Source organism: Cnephaeus nilssonii (genome assembly GCF_951640355.1).
Source record: "Cnephaeus nilssonii genome assembly, chromosome: 8".
Classification (NCBI taxonomy): domain Eukaryota; kingdom Metazoa; phylum Chordata; class Mammalia; order Chiroptera; family Vespertilionidae; genus Cnephaeus; species Cnephaeus nilssonii.
The window spans coordinates 76,821,674-76,841,283 of record NC_137079.1 but is presented as its reverse complement, the minus strand read 5'-3'; positions in this window follow the sequence as shown (position 1 = coordinate 76,841,283).

Below are 19,610 nucleotides of genomic sequence, written 5' to 3'. Positions count from 1 at the left end.
CCCAGTCTAACTCTGTTTCTAAGATTCAATAAAAGGATCCGTAATTTTGACTACAAATATATCTGGCTTCCTGTTACCACCTACCTAAGTTAATTCTGTGTATATCTTATATGGTGTGTAGAAGCACTGAGTGTTCTTTTCATAATGGTGCATTATAAAAAAAGATTTAAAAGTATGACTTAAATAATATCTTCCTTATACCATTAAATAACTCCAGTACTCTTTGAATTGTTGCAGAATAAAACTATCTTTCCAATAAAGAGAACATTCGATCACATTAGCAAATTTTGCTAAAGAAACACTAATCACATTTATTTCTTCATCTATTATCTATCGCGCACCTAAGATGTTAAGTCCATGTCCTGTGTGATTGGAATTTAACAACAAACAAAGGAAGACAAAAAAAATTGCCTACTCTCATTGCGGTCATATTCTAGGAGTAGTGAAAAAAAACGACAATCAAATAGATAAGTGAAATGTGTGGTTGGGAGGGGTGATATTAGTTTTGTGGAGAAAAAATACAGAGCACAAAATAGTTGTAGCATATAGGATAGGAAGAGTGTCATTTACAAATACGGTTATAAGAAAAGGCCTCCCTTATGTGGCATTCAGTTAAAAACTCTAAGGAAGTGAAAGAGATGTCCATGCTGATTTTTTGTGGGAAGAGTATTCCAGGCGGCAGCAAGGGCAAAAGTGTGTCGTATGCCTAAGTTTCAGGAGAAACAAACAGGTGAGGAGATGAATGACAGGGAGTAAATTCAGAGAGGTAACAGAGAAATAGATTCTGTGGGGCCTAATCGATTGTTGGAAGGATTTTAGCTTCCCTTTGAATGAGACGGGAAGTTATTGCAGAGTTTAAAGCAGTGTGTGGACAATGTCTCATGCTGAGTGCAGTGAGAGAAGAGGTTGCTAGAGAACATGTGTGTGATCTGGCTGACCAGTTGCAGCTCTAATACAAGCCTCCAGGTAAGAGATGATTATGGCTTGAACAGGGTGAGTGAAATGGTAAGTGGCCATATTTTTAACAAATACTGAACACAAACCCACAGCATTTGCTGATAGACTGGAGGGTTGGTATGAAAAAAAGAAATGTGAGATGGGTGACCCCATGGTTTTTGGTCTTACTACTCAGAAAGTGGAAATTGCGTTTTCTAAAATAAAGACTGTGGAGAAAAGAAGTGTTGAAAGGAAATCAGGATTCAGGTTAGGGATATTCTAAGTTGATTTGCCTAGGAACATCTAAATGGAAAATCTGTGCATACAATTTCATATACAACTCCATATTTCACAAGAGGCAAGTTCCTCATTGAGCATTATCAATTCATATATAATTTATAATGCCATGAGGATAGATGAGATCACAAAAAGAATGAGTGCAAAGAAAAAAGTGGATGGTTCATAGGACTAAGAGTTGGGGGAGTCCAATATTGAGTGATTGAAAAGATAAGAAGGAATCAGAGGGAAAAAACTTTGAAGAGTTGGTCAATAAAGAAGGAAGAAAATCACATTTTCATAATTATTTTAATTACATATATGATATAGGATATGCATTATTTATTGTATGTTATGAATGACATATAATTATTTAATTATTTAAATAATGTAAACAATTTAGTTATTACATCAAATATATTTTATAATAGATTATACACATTATTTATTATATATGTTATATGTTATATATGTTATATATTATGTGATATATATTATATGCATTATATATGTTATATATTATATATGCTATATGTGTTATATGGTTATATGTATATGTTATATATATATATTATATATATTATATATTAAAACATAAAGACAGAATGAAGTTGTTGCTATTTTTATCCCCTTGAGAAAGTTTTCTCTTTCTCTGTTAAGCAGCCAGGGAAGGGCTATCATCTTGATTCAATCAGGCATTGATGTGCATTAGTGTTGTGTTGTAGTTTTAGTTGAATTTAGCCCCCCTCTGTTTTCTAATGTCTCCAGGACAAGATGTATGTGTGTTTATTGGAGGTCATCTCTCTAGCGGGACCTTGTCTCCTTAGTGCCATCAGTCTGAAAATATTCAGTTTGGCTGTCTCGCCCCAACCCCCAGCCTTCTGCATCATCATCTAAGCACCTAGAAATGTCCTGCGAGGTTGGAGTTCCTCGAGATGCCAAGTCAGCATATGCCACAGGGCCCTTACAAGTTGTGATGCTTTCTATTCCCTCAACTGATTACTCTACCCAGACTAAACTACCTTAATCTAACTGATTAAGTCTGACCATCACCCTGCAGCCAAATGATCCATCTCAAATTTACCTAAGAAGGGTTTTTTTTCATTCTGTTATTTTTGTTATTTTGGTTCATCCTGTATTCTTCACTTCTAATGTTTTAAAAATCACAAGTTTTTTTTTAATTTAATGTATTTATTATAAAACACATACATCAGTTTATTACAAATTCAATTAATATATTCATAGCTCTATTCCATCTTATTGATTTCTTTTGTAATCCTATTTTATTTTTTAAATTTTTTCTTTATTTATTAAGGTATTACATATGTGTCCTTATCCCCTCATTGCCCCCCCCCACCCCACCACTCATGCCCTCACCCCCCTGTTGTCTGTGTCCATTGGTTAGGCTTACATGCATGCATACAAGTCCTTTGGTTGATCTCTCCCTCTTACCCCCACCCTCCCCTACCTTCCCTTTGAGGTTTGACGGTCTGATCAATGCTTCTCTGTCTCTGGATCTGTTTTTGTTCATCAGTTTATGTTGTTCATTATATTCCACAAATGAGTGAGATCATGTGATATTTATCTTTGCTAAGCAAAATAAGCCAGTCAGAGAAAGATAAAAACACAAGTTTTTATTCCTTTTGTTTTTTCCTAGCTGTTGTTGTAGGAATATTTTTCTCTATCTATGTAACCTGTAACATTCATTATATTCAGATTCATCAATGTAAATAGTATAGTCTTCCTCCATACCAAAAGTTTAGGTCAGGATGGAAGACAATATTACTGCCACAGGCACTAGCTACAGTAATGTTGCTTTTATGTTCAAGGTTGGAAGTTGTAGAAATTAGTAGCATTTACTATTTATAGTACATTCCAAAAACGTAGATCTAATTATACCTTAGAGGTAAGAAAGCATAGTGATTAAGAACTTGGGGTCTACCCTACCCAATTTGACCCAGTGGATAGAGCACTGGCCCTCACACTGAAGGATCTCAGGTTTAGTCCAGTCAAGGGCACATACCTCAATTGTAGGCTCGATACCAGGCTGTGGTCAGGAGCATGTGGGAGGCAACCAATCAGTGTGTCTCTCTCACATTAATGTTTCTCTCTCTGTGTCTCTCACCCTCACTTCCACTCTTTCTAAAAATCAATGGAAAAATATCCTTAGGTGAGGATTAACAACAACAAAAGAACTTGGGATCTAGAGCTGTACTGCCTGAGATCAAAGGACTTCTGTTCATTACTAGCTGTGCAACACAAACAAGTTAATTTATTATCTACTAGAGGCCCAGTGCATGAAATTCATGCATAAGTAGAGTCCCTAGGCCTGGCCGTGATCAGGGCCAATCGGGGCCTTCTTTCCCTGGCTGCTGGCTGCTGGCCAGGGCCTTCCTTCATTCCGTGTCACCTGCTGGTGGTCAGCGCAGGTCATAGTGAGCGGTCAAACTCCCAGTTGGTCGAACTCCCGAGGGGACAATTTGCATATTAGCCTTTTATTATATAGGATTAGAGGCCTGGTGCATGAAATTTTTGCATGGGGAGGGTTTGTCCCTCAGCCTGGCCTGCACCCTCTCCAATCTGGGACGCCTCGGGGATCGGGCCTAAACCGGCAGTCAGACATCCCTCTCGCAATCTGGGACTGCTGGCTTCTAACCATTCACCTGCCTGCCTGCCTGATTACCCCTAACCACCTCTGCCTGTCGGCCTGATGCCCCTTACTGCTCCTCTGCTGACCTGATCACCCCTAACCATCTCTGTCTGCCAGCCTGATCGCCCCCTAACTGCTCCCCTGCCAGCCTGATCATCCCTTAAACTGCTCCCCTGCCAGCCTGATCACCCCCTAACTGCTCCCCTGCTGGCCTTATCAGCCATAACTTCCCTCCCCTGCTGGTCTGATTGCCCCAAACTGCCCTCCCCTGCCAGCCTGATCGCCCCTGACCACCTCTGCTTCGGCCCCTGCCACTGTGGCTTTGTCTGGAAGGACATCCGGAAGTTGTCCATTCTAATTAGCATATTACCCATTTATTAGTATAGATGACTATGCTGTCCCCTCTATACAATAGAGAATCTAATACTGCTTACCGGCACATATGTGTGTTAACATAAAATCCTTAGGAAATTGTCTGGCACAAAATGAGTCTTGCATAAATATTAATCTTGAGCATAATAGCTTCTTTTTGTTTTTGAATAGATATTATTGGCTGCTCCATCTTTCTCAGTTGTTGTTTTTGTTTCATTGGCAGGGATACTCAGAAATATATTTCTACACACACCACATTTATTTTTAAATCTTATCTTCTTTCCAAAGAAGTAAAATACTTGAAAAATAACTGTTTTTCTAGGTTCAGAAAAAAAATTAATGCATTTATTCAAGTAGAGTATTTAGATTTCAAATATAATCTCTTTTTTACTCCATCCCATTAAAATGAATAACGGAGTACTAATTTTCCTAAATGATACTTACAAAGTTTAAAAGGAATTTGTATTTCCTCAATTTATGGGGAATGGACATATGTAAATGGACATAAATCAGGCATAGCAGATTAAGCCTATAGATTCATAGGTCTATATAGAACAACTACACTCTTATATAAGGAAAGGCCAAGGAGAAGAAAGGGAAAATTTACTTTAAGTATTTCCACTATATATATATAATCACAATTTTGATTGGGTTGGGAGAGTCCAATCAGGGGCAGGTTGGCCAGCTGACCCCACCCCCTGATTGGGCCAGTTTGTTGGCCACAGTGGGCATCATAGCAACTGGTAGTTATGGTCGTTATGGCCCTTACAGTCACTGGATTTTTATATATATAGATGTGTATGACATATATGAAATTATAATAGATAGTAGACCAAAGTATATGGTTTTGGCAATCTCTTTGCAAATGGAAATTAATATATGTTTTAAATAACTCAGACTCATCATGGCTTCATAGTTTTTCCTTTGCTGATAAAAGGCATCATGTTACTTAAATTCATACATGTGTAGGAATATCCCCTGACATTTCTTTAAGCCAATTGTAGAGGCTACAGTTATTTAGAAATAAAAACAAGATAAGGTGTAATTTAATATAGGTTCTAAAAAACAAGAATAATAGGAATAGGCGTAGCAGAGTTTGTTTCTCATATATAATTATATAATATAATTTTCAAGCTATGTAGAGTGAGCTTTATTTTTAAATGTATTTCTTCTTTGGGAAAATCTGATATTTAATTCTATAAAAATTAATATATCTACTATGAAGTAGCTAACCATTTTTACTAAGGCATAAAACCAAAACTTAGGATGAGACAGTCTAAAAACATAAGATGTTGTAAAGAATGATACGCCTTAATTAAGGAAGATCATCCTGTTTGTTTGAGGTGTCAGGTTCAAGATGGGTACACATGAAGTCATCAGATCAAGCAGGTCATTTGGACCAGGATGAGCTCCTGAGGGCATAGCAGATGTTGTAGGTAGATTATTCTCCCAGGTGACCTGTCTTTTTTGCCTAACCTAAGTTATTTTCAAAATTTCAGCTATGGTTTTAAAGTTTTTGTAAATCTTTGCTAGACTGCCTCAAAATCTAGGTACTCCATACTCCTTCATGATCTCCTGGGACCCTGACCTTGCCACTATCATATTTTATTATAACTTATAATAAAGTATTGCAATTTTTGTAACAAGATAAATTTTATCAACCTTGTGAACAACTAGAATTAGAATACCGGGATCATGTTTTATTCATTATGTATCAACATAAATTAGCATAGTTTACAATACATAATACTCATTCAATATATGTTTGTTGATTTGAATAAGATTTTTGATTTCAGTTGTTTTAAATATGCACTTCATGGTTTATCTATAGAAATATGTTTTTGTAAAAAAGGCGTAAACATTGGAGCTCCTCACATCTCTGCAGGCACTTTTTCACTGTACTGTGTTCTTGGACTTTTTCTTGTTCACCAGGCTATTCCCAGTGCCCTCTTTAGAGTACTAGCATTCATTAATTTTCTTTATATTATTATTCCTTTCTAATAGTTTTCTGGATAGCTCTTTTTTCCTATGCCTTTGTCTAAAGCACCTCTTTTTTTAACTTTCAAAATACTTTATTTTTAAAACAGGTCACAACACTAAGCTTCTCATCCATTTTGTCAATGTATGAGCTACAAATGCTTGGTCAGCATAAAGTGCTTTGTATATAGCTAATTGATAAAAGAGAAAGATGGTTGCTTCCCACAGGCAAAATAGTGCATAGCTCTAGTTATTTTGCTAGTACTAGTATGATTGTACTTTAGTAATCCTACCTAATAATAGACAAATATGCAAATTGACCATACCTTCTCTATGCCCACGATTGGCCAGGAGGCATGGCGGGGTGGGACTCGGGGTGGCAGATTGGGCGAGTGGGACGCTGAGTGGCGACTCGAGCTCAGCGTCTGCGCCATGGCTGTGCTGCAGCACAGAAGGGGCCTCTGGGGCAGCAAGCTCACGTCCTGCCGCGGACCATCAAACGCGGGGTAGCTGGGTGCCTGTCCGCTCTGGCACCAGGCCTTTCAGAAGCCTCCGCCACACTGGAGGCTTCTGAAAGGCCTAGTGCACCAGCGGACAGGCACCCAGCTCCCCCACGATCGAAAGTGAAAGTGTGGGAGCTGGGTGCCAGTCCGCTCAGGCACCAGGCCTTTCAGAAGCCTCTGGCGCGGCGAAGGCTTCTGAAAGGTCTGGTGCACCAGCGGACAGGCACCCAGCTCCCCTGCGATCAAAAGCGAAAGCGTGTAGGGGACCCTACATGTGCATGATTTAATCATGCACTGGGCCTCTAGTTCTATTATAAAAAGTTTACCTTATTCCTCCATAACAAGCATCACACTTATGTGGTCACTTTTCAACATAGTTGAGTACATGTTAAAACACAGAAACCAATTTCCTTTCCTATCAGTCTCACTCTCTCACTTCTCCCTTCCATCATGAGATATTTGTATAATTCCAGAATGCAATTCTATAAAGGGTTTGGGGCTTAGTCTTGCAGTCTCAAATATTGGAATTCATTACTATGTACAGAAAGACAATTCCCTTTCTCAGGGAGTGGACTCACAATAAACAAGGAAGAAAAGTCTGATTTTTTTACACTATATTTAAAATGTAAAAATTTACAATAAAAATAATCATGTGAAAAATAATATTTATACTCTTAGAACCAGGTTATTTGTATCCTTACAACACATCTAAGAAGTTGAATAGGAAATATGTAATCGTGCATAATATTCTAAGTCAGTATACTCCCCCTGCTCTTACCGAAGGAAAGATTGCCACGCCAATATGAGCCTTTCTTCCAGCATTAACCCAGGAGAATAAGATTTGATTGTTATCCAGTCTCCTTACCCCATTTTGGATTTTTAGTGTGTTAATATGTTCATTTGTAATTTTGCTCAGTGGATTAGTACTTTTAATCAGATCATATCTCTTTGAGGGGTTTTAGAATAGGCTCCTCTGCTATTTTATAGTTCAACTTCAGAGAAGGTTTTTAATGTAACATTTTAATCTAATTATCACATAGAATTTTAAATATTCAATTTGAAATGCATACTATTTCAAATTGTTGAGAATTATAAGGGGAAGAAAAGAAAAAAATCCACAAATATTTACTTATTATCTATTTGTTCCATATGTTGCTGACTGGAAGATTGAGGGGGCTAACTTGCAAGGAATGTGTGCAGCCTGAATGAACTGATAACAGCCCACAACTCATATCCAGTAAGGAAACAGGCATCTCAGTCCTGCATGGCAAGGAAATGAAGGCCACTACTGTAAGATTATCATATGAGTGATTGATATATAAAGAAATGCACATATTAATGTATACAATCTGATTAATTTTGACATATATAAACTTTATGATAATATTGCCTATCAGACTTAGCCAACACCCCCTCCACTAATATCAGAACTGGTTACTCATTTAGTTTACCACTTCCTCACTGCATTGTTGTCCCTTAGACTAAAATTCAGGGATGAGCTTATGAAAATAAAGCCAGAGACCAAATCTTTCTTACCAACATTTTTGCTAACACTTTTATTGATTTTGAATAAAATATTGGCATCTGTGTTCTCTTCTCTGTCCAAATGAGTCTTCCCCAGAATATTGTGGGAATTTGTTTTAAATATAAATCTAGGACGGAGATTCTCTGTAATTTCTTCTATGCCAAGACCCATCTGATTTCTAGTTTGATTATGAATTAGGATTAAAATACAACCTAGCTTAATCAATAAGGATTACTCAATGGAACATATTTGGGCACCATGATCCAATTGTGTCGTATCAAAAGTAGATAGCTTTTTGTGGGTATCTGTGCTTTTATTTCCATTTATTTTTATTGTTGAAAGTATTATAGATGTCCCCTGCTTTTCCCCCATTGACCCCCTCCACTCCACCCTCTACCCAAGCCTTCACCATCTATTGTCTGTGTCCATGGGTTATGCATATATGCATATAATTTCTTTGGTTAATCTCTCCCCCACTTCCTTCTGTGATTCACCAGTCTGTTCCATGCTTCCATGTTTCTGATTCTACTTTGTTTGCCAGTTTATTCTGTTCATTAGACTCCATATATAATTGAGATCATGTGATAGTTGTCTTTCTCTGACTGGCTTATTTCACTTAGCATAATACTCTCCAGGTATCTCAAAGGGTAAGAGATCCTTCATTTTTATAGCTGCATAGTATTCCATGGTACCACAACTGTTTTTAATCTACTCATCTACTGATGGTCACTTGGTCTGTTTCAGATTTGAGATATTATAAATAGTGAATATATGAATAGAGGGGTGCATATATTCTTTCTGATTGGTGTTTTGGGATTCTTAGGATATATGCCTAGAAGTAGGATCACTGGATCAAATGGCAGTTCCATTTTTAATTTTTGAGAAAACTCCATACTGTTTTCCATAATGCCTGTAACAGTCTGCATTTCCATCAGCAATGTACTAGGGTTCTCTTTTCTCCATATCCTAGCCAGTACTTGTCATTTGTTGATGGTAGTCATTCTGACAGTTATGAGGTGATACCTCATTGTCATTTTAATTTGCGTCTTTCTGATGATCAGTGACTTTGAAGATTTTTTCAAATGTCTCTTGGCCATCTGAATGTCCTCTTTGGAAAGGGTCTATTTAAGTCCTTTGCCCAGTTTTTAAATTGGGTTGTTTATCTTCCTTTTGTTAAGTTGTATGAGTTCTTTGCATATTTTTGAAATTAACCCCCTATCAGATATATCATTGGCAAATATCTTCTCCCATACAGTGGACTCCCTTTTCATTTTGTTGATGGTTTATTTTGCTATGCAGAAGCTTTTTTATTTTGATGTAGTCCTATTTATTTTTTCCTTTGTTTCCCTTGCCCTAGGAAATGTATTGGCAAATTTATTAGTGTTGGAAAAGATGTCAGAGATTTTGCTGCCTATTGGTTTCATCTGGATTTTTATGGTTAAAGGACTGACATTTAAGTCTTTTACCCATTTTGAATTTATTCTTGGGTATGGTTTAAGTTGGTGGTCTAGTTTTATTTTTTCATGTACCTGTCCAATTTTCCCAACAGCATTTATTGAAGAGACCATCATTATTTTATTGTATGCTTTTGTCTCCTTTGTCAAATGTTAATTGATTGTAATGGCTTGGGTTGATTTCTGGGTTCTCTGTTCTGTTCCATTCATCTACTAGCATGTGCCTGTTCTTGTACCAGTACCAGGCTGTTTTGATTACAATGGCCTTTTAATATAATTTTATATCCAGTGTTGTGATCCCTCCTACTCTGTTCTTCTTTCTCAAGATTGCTGTGACTATTTGGAGTCTTTTTAGATGGCATATAAATTTTTAGAGTATTTGTTCTAGATATGAAATATACCATTGTTTGTTTTTAATAACGGTTGCATTGAATCTATAGATTGCTTTGGGTAGTATGGATATTTTTAAAATGTTAATTCTTCCAATCCATGAACATGGTATCATCTCTCATTTGTTTGTATCTTCTTCTATTTCTTTTTTTTAATGCCCTAGACTTTTCTGAGTACAGGTCTTTTGAAGCTCACTGAGTAGCAGATGCCATAAGCAAAGCTCACTCTCCCAAGCTAAAAAGTTTATGGACAGGAAGTTATTGTTGAAATTAAATGGTGACAGACATATCCAAGGAATATTGTGGGGATTTGATTCCCTTTATGAACCTTGTGTAAGATGACTCTTCTATTGCAGATGGTAACTAGTGGACAGTAGAACAATATTAGAATGGTAGTAATACAAGGAAACAGTATCATCACGAGAAAGCCTTGGAGAGCATATAAAGAATGGCTGTGTTCACCAGAGAAATCAACTGCTTCCACATGTCGCCTTCCCACAGACTGTTTTTACTACACTATAAAACTTGAGTTGTGTCCATTTCCACATTGAACTTTTTGTTAAATCAACTTCTGTATTGGTCATTAAAAAATTAGATAGGTTTTCCCTCTTCAAACCCTAAAAGAATAATAAGAGCAACATTAATTTTTATATGAGTATATTGGGGCTCACAATGTTAAAGCATACATGTACTTATAGTCTGGCCACGTACTAACAACTTTCTTTAAACACAATTAATCAATTAAAAAATAATAATGCAAAACATCAAAATCTAATATCCTAAAAATATTATAACATGAGAACTTAATTGATGTTAAAATAAACAGAGTATTTCCTAACCATGGAAAGAATCAGACTAAGAAAGCTCTGCTTTAATGTTGGTAAAAGTGTGCCCCCCAAGGAAAGATTCTAAGGTATTCTCCAAAGAAGCTATCACATAAACGCCATTACACCAGGGAAAATATCACAACCAACTAAGATCTCAACCCTGTTTTTTCTCATTGCTTCCAAATGCAAAGCTATAATGAAAACTTAGCTCTCGTATTCATTGATTTAAATTTTGGCCTTTTTAAATTATCTCTCAGAATCTTTGAATTGAACACAATTACTTCCTCTCATATGGAATTTATTAATATACATTGGCTAGCTTAATTTTTATATCCCCTCCTTCTAGTGATATCCAGCACTGTTTTCTGATTCATCATGTAATCTTGCATCAGCCCAAATCCAGAACTGAAAAATGAATGTATCATATACTGACCATGCTCTTACTAAATGCTGATTTGGCATGAGGAAGCTAACTCATTTTTGTTAAACCACTATAGTCATATACCCCTTGCATAATTTCTATTTTTCATACATAGATTGCTTATTTATATGTGAACCATTAGTTTTAAGAAACAGTTTATATCAACAAATATTTCTTTTCCATCTACTATGAGGAAAACACTCTGGTGGGTGATAAATAACCATATGAGGGGTAGCAGATGGTCCTGTGTGCCAAGAACCTCACTGTCTCTACAGAGTACACTGGGCACACCCACTTTGACAATTATACTCCCGTCCTGTGTCTATACTATCCTGGTCAGAGCAAGGAGCAGGAAGTCCAGGAGGGCAGAGCTATTACTGCCCCAAAAGAAAAATGAATTTGTCAAGTAACCATCCTACCCCTCATCTCCTGGTGTCACTTATCTCTGCTTTCCTAGGATATCTGTCTGTGTATATTCTTGCTATCCAATGTTTTATAATACATTAACCTAACGTGTCCTCCTCTTCCTCAAATATGACTCAGGTTCCAAAATTACCTTTTGTTTAATCCCTACAACTATCAGTCCCACCTTCCAATTGCCTGAGTTAGAGATCATGTGTTAACCTGGACATAGTATAAGCTCTGTCATAAAAAAAGAAATAATGAACTTTGTATTAATAAAAACATGTTAAGCATTCCAAGAACTTTTCTTGTACAAATTATTATTACTGTATCTGTAAAATGTGTGTTAAAAACTTATATGATGATATACTTACCTGGCAGGGGAGATACCATGATCACCAAGGTGGTTTTCTGAGGGCAAGGCTTATCCATTGCACTCTGGATGTGCTGACCCCTGTGATTTCCCCAAATGTGGGAAACTCAACTGCATAATTTGTGGTAGTGGGGGACTGCGTTCACGCTCTTCCCTTTAAAAAAAAGGGGGAAAAAAACTTATATGATAAGTGGAATTTACATGTTGTAAACTGTGTACCTAATTTTCTCATTTTTAAAAATCACATGAAGAAGTCTACAAAGTATTATAATCATTATACTGAAGAAACAGACCAAGAAAGATTAAGTGACTTGTTCTGCACCACAGTGTAATTAAGAGCAGAGTCAATGTAGGTCTTTTTAGACTCAGTGATGTGCCCCTTTATCACACTGTACTGACAACACAAGCAAGTCCTGATGCTTTAGTTTTCTGTCTCCACATTCTCTCCATCTGGTTGACTCTACACAAAGAAGCCTCATTTCCTCCTTTCTCTTCAGGCACTCACAGTTTCTGTTCTGGTTGTCATTGTGTTTATTTAAAACTCTCTCTTGTAGTTCGGATTTTCTCTGGCTGGATATTTTACCATAGACAATGTTTTCTAAAAGGTTTACTGCAATTTGGGCTAAAGCTCAAATTTCAATAAAATCCACAGAAGACAGGTAGAATTGAGAGCAGGCAATCATGACCATATTTCCTTAAGACAATGATTGTTTTCAAGAATGAACATGTAATTCTGACCAATGAAACATGAGAGGAAATGGGCTTGAAAGGATCCTGAGACATTGTCCTCACTCTAGATAAAGAACAAAAATACATGTTATTCTCCCTGTCTCTAGATATTGCTAGCTACATGTAACACTTGGATCTCCACCAAACCAAAAGTCTTCCACCAAGAATGGCAGAGGAGCAAGATGGAAGTATTTAATGTTGCCATTAATCTGATGAGTGAACTAAATCTGGAAGCATCTTATCTTTGAACTTTGTTAGGTGCAATAATAAACACCCATATTGCCTGGTCAGTGTGGCTCAGCAGTTGAGCATCGACCTATGAACCAAGAGGTCAAGGTTCAATTCCAAGTCAGGGCACATGTCTGGGTTTGGGGCTTGATCCCCAGTAGGGAGTGTGCTGGACCCTACCGATTAATGATTATTTTTATCATGGATGTTTCTATCTCTCTCTCCCTCTCCCTTCCTCTCTGAAATCAATAAAATATATATTTTAACATAAATAAATAAATAAATAAATAAATAAATAAATAAATACCCTTACTGATCTAATTGGTTTTCGTGTAGTTTCCAATAGCTGCAGCCATAGCACCGCAAATTGATATAGTTAGTAGGAGCCTTACTAGGATATCATGCCCAGGGAAGCACGGCTACTCATGCTAATGTACAAAACTGATATTTCATGACTCCAAGGAAAACTGTTTTGAACAATTTAGAGAAAAGTAGCACATTTCATTCTAAATCATATTTTTTCTTAATCAATTGATCCTTCACATTGCAGTCAAAATGATAACATATAAACGAAATCTCCTCAAATTAAAATTCCCATAAGACTTTCCAAGCCTGTCACTTACAGCAGTGTTCCTCACTCGTGGCTGAACATTTTAATAACTTGGGGAGATTTTTAGAAATAATAATGCCTGAGTTTCCCCCAGAGATTCTGACATACTTGGTCTGGGTGTGGCCTGGTATCATGATTTAAATGTGCATCGAAGGTTGAAAATCTCTTCCCTAGAGATTAACTAAATTATCTTAGGGGAGACCTGGAAGTTACATGATTTTTATTTTACTTAAAGTATCCAGGTGATTATAAATTAGCCAGGATGAAGAAACATGGACTCATGAGGAAAAGTATAAGTTACTTACATAGATATAACACATTTTATTTTCTGTCTTCACGTATTTTCAAAATTTCTTCCTTAACAAGGACTGCTCCCTCAGTCTATGTTCCAGTTACTCTATGTCAAGAATTTTATTCCACTTCACATAACAGAAGAACTAAAAACCAGGGGTTTAAACAGAATAAATGTATCTTTTCCTCCTACTTAGAAAAAAAGTTTTAAGGTATGCATTGATGGCTCTAAGTTGTTATCAGAGTTCCACACAAACCTGAATTTTACACCTCACTGGCCAGAACTTAATCATATGGCTAAATCCAGCTACAAGGGAGACTGACCACATTGCCCTTACAAACAAAATCAGTGCTAAAATAAATAGGAAACAGAGGATAGATACTGGTTGGCAACTAGCCCTATATACCAAACCACATAAAATTTCCCCAAACAGCATGATTCTTTTGTCCCTAAGCAATTACTTGCCTTTCAAGTCTCAGCTCAACTTTCAGATTAGCTACAAGACTCTCTACTCCCCTACTTCATGTAAAATTGATTATTCTACCCACTTTCTTATACAAACCTATCTTACCACTGAAGAAATTGCATTGCATTTATATATTTACACAATCCTCTCTCCTTAAAGAACTGCTAGCTTATTGAGGACAAAGAGAGTTTTAAGATACAAATAATTCCAGCATTTAAAGATACTGTAACTATATTACTTGGAGGTCAAACCTGGCTCTACAACTTATTTTCTGTATGTAAAATTGAGGGAAGTTACATAAATCTCATATCTCAGTTTCCCTATCTATAATTTTATATTTCAGTAAAATAAACAGTACGTATTTAATAAAGTTCTTAGGAGGGTGAAATGACATAATAAACATAAAGCACTTAGAATAGTCCCTGGAACATTGCAAGGGGTGTAGAATTAGAAGTTAAAAATTTTAAAGCATTCCTAGCATGAAATAATTCCAGATTTACTGAATAAGTGAATCTTCCCTGTGTACTGACTTTCAAGTTTTAAACTATGAAGACATTTATGTGAGAGGGACACAGAAGCATGAGACATTTTCTTTATAATACAGAAGCAAAGGAAATGGTTGGAATGAAAATGCTCCCTCTAATATGACACGTTATGTGAGTGAGGCCTCAAATCCCCGGAGAACATTATAGATGATGCCACTCAGAAGAAGTAAAGCTCATTGAGGGAAATTGACAGTAATAGGAGGAAGGTTCATGAAGAAGGTACAGTTCAAGCTGTATATTAAAGGATATACAGAGAGACACCAGAGAAAATCTAGTAGAGGTGTTCTAGAAATGACAGTGTGGTATGTTTTTTGAGAAATTGAGAATAGTCTGACTGGAACAGAACTTTCAGCCTGAGATACAAATGCAACAAAACATATTTAACAAGCCATTTATTGTATCTGAAAAATGTTCCAGTCACAGTGTTAGGTGTTTTCCTGCTAGTTCTAAGGAAAAATACAGATAGTACAAGATGATAGATATAAGAGTTCTAAAAGAAATGACAAGAATATAAATTTAATGCAGATGAGAAATTTCATGATGAATGTGGTGTATAAAAAGATTATGATGATCTTCCCTGGCCAGTAAAACTCAGTTGGTTGGAGCATGGTCCCACACACCAAAAAGTGATGGTTTTGATTCCCAGTCAGGACACATACCTAGGTTTTGGGTTCAATCCTTGGTCAGGGCTCAATGTTTCTCTCATATATCGATGTTTCTAGATTAAGATATGATGATGTGCAGGAGCATTTGAGGGAAGGACAGTCTAGAATCAAGAAGGACATCTGAGACAGAATGCCTTTAATAAAATGCGTTAGAACGCATAGACATAGTACACCAAGTGCATTTGTCTCAGAGCATTAATTTCCCCATGTAGACAAGCTCCCGAAATGCAGTTGGTCTAAAATATCATTTCAAAACATTTTATGGAATATCTGGAAAAAATATTTACTTTGACAACACATTTACATTCATTTTTGTAATCGACATAATGTGACATTATTTATTTTGAGATTGTGAAGCTGGCGATTATCTCTTCCCCCGGGTTGATGAATATCTGACGATTTATCTACATTGATCAGATAGTTTGAATTGAATAAATGTGTGGGAGGAGTTCCTATTTGAGCTTCCTTAATAGAGGTGTATTGTTGCTAAAACTCATGCTTTGATACTTGGTTTTAACAACTGTCTTTATATGGAAGCACATCCTTTTTTGGAGGTGTTTTCTTTGCAATTTTCATATATATATATATATATATATATATAGTGAGCCCTAACCGGTTTGGCTCAGTGGATAGAGCGTTGGCCTGTGGACTGAAGGATCTCAGATTGGATTCCGGTCAAGGGCATGTACCTTGGTTGCAGGCACATCCCCAGTAGGGGGTGTGCAGGAGGCAGCTAATCGATGTTTCTCTCTCATCAATGTTTCTAACTCTCTATCCCTCCCCCTTCCTCTCTGTAAAAAATCAATAAAATATATTAAACAAACAAATAAACAAAAGTGAGATTACATAGACTAATGCCAATAAGAAGTCAGAATAGAAAGTCCCAGACCCTCCTACTACCAATAGAGACATTGATTCAATAATACATGCACCAATTTTCTTTGTGAGAAATCATAAATCAATTAGGAGACTCTTGTACCCCAGAGAAGTGAAAAACCAGCTAATTCATAGCTAGTAGGAAAAATGTTGGCATCTTCACACCATTGTCCATCCCGCAGTGTAGTGCTACATGATCAGGAGAAAAATCCTGGCACTCAGCTGTTTCATGGAGAGGGAAAGAGAAGACTGAACCATACATTCAACATAGTAACTTTTCCCAGGAGTTGCTTAAGGGACTAGCTTCTGTCCAGCCTGTCTTAAAGTGCAGACAGAACCCAGTACACCATAGAAACCTGATTGCCACTGAGAAGGAAAAAGATCAGGTCAGTATGCTGCTGCTCCAGAGTCCCATGGCACAAGAGACAGAAGCCAATGCAGCTCATAGGCCTCCCATCAGGAGGAAAGGAGAGTGGAGTACACACCCAGCATTCTGTTTGTCAGGGGGCTATCTGAGGAACCAGTTTCTGTGTAATTCAACTTGGGTCACAAAGGGGACCTGCATACACTATAAGCCTCGGGGCCTCTGAAAATAAAAATGGTAGGGTGACTTATTGCTGCTTAAGAGGACCAGTGATACAGCAGGAAGACACCAAGGAAAACAAGAAATTATGAGCTTCCTTGAAAAAGAGACTGGTAATGCCTCTAATTAGGAATTTTTGAGTGCAAAGAAGATATATCCACAGAAAAAGTTTGAGAGGCCTCCTGCATCTCTAGCTGGGCTGAATGGTGAAAATCTTGACCTATAACAAGTCCATAAAAACGAAGAAAAATGGTGTGGTTTTTTTTTTCTGTACTGACTATATATGCTAATAACATGCATTTTTCTTCATCTCTTCTTCTTTTTTGTGTGTAATTAATTTTTATTATTGAACATATTACAGATATCCCTCCACCCTGCTCCTGCACTTCACTAGGCCTTCACCACACTATTGTCTGTCCATGGGATATGCATATCTATTTATATAAAAGCCTAATCGACCATTACTACCAAACGACCAGAATGACCATCAACCAGTAGCTATGACATGCATTGACCACCAGGGGCAGGAGCTGCCCCCTGGTGGTCAGTATGCTCCCACAGCAGGAGCGCTGCTCAGCTGATGGACCGGTCCCAGCGGCCCACTATCCTGGCCGCAGCCACTCATTCCCTCAGTAGTCCTGCAGGTCCAATCTCTGGAGAACGGGCAAGGCACCAATGGATCAGCACCACCAGCACGACCCCAACAACACCACTGGCCTCCTGGAAGTTGGCCTCAGGCACCACAGCCGCTTCCCTTCCTTAGATGCTCTGCAAGGAAGAAAAGATATAAAAGCGGCCATCCAGGTGGCTCCCAACAACCAGCGCGAATGTCAGCGGGACAGATCTGGATCCCGGGCCGGCAAGGGCATCCCACCGCCTGCTCGGAGGGCTGATCGCATCCAGGCCCCCCTCCACCCCCATCGGGACCCCATCCGTACACGAATTTGTGCACCGGGCCTTTAGTATACATATAATTTCTTTGGCTAACCTCTTCCCACTCCCCTCCCCCTTTCCCTCTGAGATTCATCACTCTGTTCCATGCTTCATGTCTTTGGATCTATTTTGTTCATCAGTTTATTTTGTTCATTAGATTCCACATATGAGTGAGATCATGTGATAGTTGTCTTTCTGTGGCTGACTTATTTCACTTAGCATAATACTCTTCAGGTCCCTCCAGGCTATCTCAAAGGGTAAGAGATCCTTCTCTCCCCTATGAAGCTATTCAGTCCAAGACTTTTCTTTGCTGGAAGTTTTTTGAATACTACTTCAATTTCATTAGTGTGTTTCTTTTATTTTTTATTTTGGTCTATTGAGATTGTCTGATACTTCCAGATTCAGTGTTGGAACATTGTGTATTTCTAGGAATTTATCCATTTCATCCACATTGTCCAGCTTGTTGGCATATAATTGTTCATAGTATTTTTTTGTATTTCTTTGGGGTCAGTTGTTGCTTCACCTCTTTTTTTTTTCTGATTCTATTTATTTCATTCCTCTCTTTTTGTTTCTTGTTGAGTCTGGCTAGAGGTTCACCAATCTTGTTTATTTTTTCAAAGGACCAGCTCTTGATCTTTTGTATTGTTTGTTTTCTTAGTCTCTATGCCATTTATTTCTGCTCTGATCTTTATTATTTCCTTCCTTCTACCTACTTTGGACTTTTCTTGTTGTTCTTGTTCTAATTCTTTTAGTTTAGGGTTAAATAGTTTATTACTAATTTTTCTTATTTATTTATTTATTTTTTTAGGTCAAGGCAAATTCCCTGTGGCATTCTGGATTATATGATTACTTTTATAAAAAAATGTCCAACATTTTTCTCAGTAATGCCTATGTCATTCTATAGTCCCATCAGAAATTTATAAGAGATCTAGTTTCTACACATCCACTGTAATACTTGGAATAATCACTTTTTTTTAGCTTTATTTTGTTTGTTTTCTTTTTTATTGAATTTATTGGGGTGACACTGGTTAACAAAATTATACAGGTTTCAGGTGCACAATTCTACAACACATAGAGGTGCATATATTCTTTGGAATTAGTGTTTTGTGTTTCTTCAGATAAGTTCTCAGAAGTGGAATAGCTGGGTCATAGACAGTTCCATTTTTAATTTTTTGAGGTAATTATATACTGCTTTCCACAGTGGCTGCACCAGTCTGCATTCCACCAATAGTGCAGGAGGTTTCCCTTTTCTCCAAATTCTCGCCAGCACTTGTTGTTTGTTGATTCATTGAGGATGACCATTCTGACAGGTAAGAAGTGATACCTCATTGTCATTTAAATATGCATCTCTCTGATGATTAGTGATGTTAAGCATCATTTCAAACTATTAAATATCTGTATGGCCTCTTTGGAGAACTTTCTATTCAGGTCCTTTTCCCATTTTTTAATTAGATTTTTTTGTTTTCTAATGGATGCATAGTATCTTCCCATCATGGTTTAGATTGCATGTACCTAATGGCTAATGGGGTTAAATATATGTTCATGGGTCTCATAAGGCAGAGACTTGTTTGATATTAG